The sequence below is a fragment of the Arachis ipaensis genome, chromosome B03 (genome assembly GCF_000816755.2).
Source record: "Arachis ipaensis cultivar K30076 chromosome B03, Araip1.1, whole genome shotgun sequence".
In the NCBI taxonomy this organism is placed as follows: domain Eukaryota; kingdom Viridiplantae; phylum Streptophyta; class Magnoliopsida; order Fabales; family Fabaceae; genus Arachis; species Arachis ipaensis.
The window spans coordinates 8,779,457-8,782,724 of record NC_029787.2 but is presented as its reverse complement, the minus strand read 5'-3'; positions in this window follow the sequence as shown (position 1 = coordinate 8,782,724).

The window sequence follows — 3,268 nt, the reverse complement described above, 5'->3', positions numbered from 1 at the left end:
GATGGGGAAAGATATATATATGGGAGCTACCCACATAAAGTTACTTAAAAAGTCTTTAATAATTAAAATTTAATCTATATAATCAATCAAATTGTGATATTTTTGTCAAAATTAGATCAAATAAATTAATTCAACCAAAAATTTAATAAATTAAATTTTGAATCGATCTAAATTAATATTTTTTTTATATAAAAAATAACTATAATATTCTTATTATAAAAAAATAATTAAAATATTCTTATTATATATATTAATCTTGAAAATCCTAAATTCTAATCCTATGATGACATAGAGAGAAGAGAAGGGTTATGATTTAGAATTTTTTAAATATATATATATATTAAGTCATTTTCTATAACAAGGATATTGTAGTTATTTTTATAAAAAAATATTAATTTAGATCGGTTCAAGATTTGGTTTATTGATTTTTCGATCAAACCGATTTGTTTAGTCTAATTTTGACAAAAATAACACAGTTTGATCGATTATATAAGTTGAATTTTAATTAGAGTAAACTACTATTTCTACCCACGAAAGTTGAAAACGCTGACACATCTATCCATAAAAGAAGGAAATTACCATTTGTACTCATGAAATACGGGTTCCGCACAACAAAATTATCCAAACACTAAAAATTTACCTAAAATTCCTAAATTACCCTTATCTTCACCACCACTTTTCTAATATCGAATCCCACCACCACCCTCATCCCCAACTACCGCCATCATTGCTGCCATCCAAAATCCGCAAGCTTCCTAGACGACTTCCCTCCACATAGTCTCCACTCTCTTGGCCCTCCCTTCCTCCTCCCCCGCGACGCAATCACCCAATCGCACACTGCCGTCACCGTTGTAGCCGCAGCCGTAACCGTCTCCCCGCGCCTCCAGCTGTGTGCCCTAGAACTCTCTGTCAGCGTGTTCCTCGACTGCCTCCCCTCCTCCAAACCCTCATCGACCTCCTCCACCGCCGAGGACGACGGACCTTCGGTGTCAAACTCCCTCATGGCGGCCATAAAACGCTCCCATGAGAACCAATGGATTGGGATCTGTATCCTATGACCGTCACATCTGCTACCCCTTCAATGGAAGGACTCTACCCTAAATCCAGGTGCGTCTTTTTCTTTTCTTTGAATTACGACAAGACATGGTTGAAGTTTGTACTTATTTTATATTTGGTTGAAATAATCGTTGTTTTTGGAATATTCGTCGGAGGCACGGGAAGCATTTTGAGTGATGGTGGTAGTTAGGGTTTAGGGTGATGGTGAGGAAGAGTTTCGGTGGTGGGTTTGGGATTGGAAAAGTGGTGGTATGAAGTAAGTGGTGGTGGTAAGGTAATTTGGAAATTTCAAATAATTTTTTGGATTTGGATAGTTTTGTTAGCAAAAGTTTATATTTTTTTCTTCTATGAATAGATGCCGGCATTTTCAACTTTTATGGGTACAAATGATAATTTATTCTTTTAATTATTAAAAAAATCTTTAAAAGATACATTTTAAGTAATTTTATGTGAGTGGCTCCCTGTATATATACCAAATTCAATGCACGTGTGCTTTGCTTAGTTAGTGGTGGGGTCATAGCTTTTCCTTGGGGGAAAAAATTTAGTTTAACATTCTTGTAGTGAGTAGTTTATTATTTTATTATGAACAAAACAAAATACTCTCAAGTGAGGCATGCTTTTTAGTTTTTAATAGATCAGTAACGTATTAACTTCCAATTTGACCTGCACTCCTTCAATTATTGCAGCATTTTTTTTACCCAATCTTTGTCATCATTTAGTAAACATTTTCTGTATGGCAGTACCAATTTTTTGAATGATACATTTAATTTATTGATCTTTGGCGTCTTCGTCTCATTTTCTTTTTTTAACTTTGTTTGATGGATGACTAATGAAATTGATGAGAACTTGTAGGGAAGGATCTCATATACATGCATCGTAGCTTCTTAACATGTTCGGTTAGTAAGAATTCATATTCAATTGAATAAAAAACCATTTCAGATAAAAAATAAAAATATGAAAAAAAGAAGAAGAAAAAAAAGAAAGAAAAGCATTTCTATTGGACATTTTACATTTTATGGTCAACTTCTCCTACACTTGAATATTTTTAAGGGTAAAGTATTAAATTGGTTCCCTATGTTTGTGTATAATTCTGTTTTGATCCTTAAGGTTTAAAGTATCCTATTTGAATCAAAAAATGTTTCATTTAGCATCAATTTAGTCCCACAGTGAAGTTAAAGTTAAATAATTAATGAAATGTCCTGCATAACAACAGTACAAGAACAAAATCGATAATCTAGAGAATATGTACAAGCTCCAGAGGCACAAAATCAACCGTTGATGCATCAATACATTTATTTATTATTTTTCTTATAATATAAATAAAATATTTTCTATAGAACTAAAGAGAATGATAAATACATGTATTGATGTATCAACGGTTAATTTTGTGCCTCTGTAGCTTGTACTTGTTCTCCAGATTATCGATTTTGTTCTTGTATTGTTGTTATTTAGGACATTCCGTTAATTATTTAAGTTTGACCTAACTGTGGGACTAAATTGATGCTAAATGAAACTTTTTTGGATTCAAATAAGACACTTTAAACCTTAAGGACTAAAATAAAATTACGTCCAAACATAGGGGACCAATTTAGTACTTTACCCTATTTTTTTTAGTCCAAATGAAACCACTCAAATCCTTTAGCAGGAACTCGACTAACCCAATCCGGCTGAGTATTAACCGGATTAAATGTTACTATGTTATCTCTGATAAAATTGTGAAATAATAAGAAAAGAAGAGAGGTATTTCTTGATTAATTGAATTGTAAACTATAAAGGTAAAACTAAATATATATAGAACATTGACGTATGAAAGATAAAAATAAATAAAGATATGATAAAAATAAATAAAGATAAGATAATAATAAAGACTAAAATTATAATTGAATTTGTGTATTCTGTTGTGTTGAATTTGTGGGATGTGAGACTTTTTTATTGTTGTCATGGGCTAAGGTGGAAGAGTGGTTTAATAATCTCGCCTATAGTCACTTAGCGAGGTTAATTATTTGATCCAATGAGTTCTTATGATGCTATTTACTACTGGATGTCTTGGTCCTTTTTTGATACAACATAAAATTACATTGAATGTTGATTCTTAATAGTGACTCCTGTAAATACCGAACAAAATAGTGATGGAGGCATAGCAATTAGCATCTTCTTGGTGAGTTTGTGTATGTGCTGAATTTCTTTGTAGAATACCAGTATATTACTTATA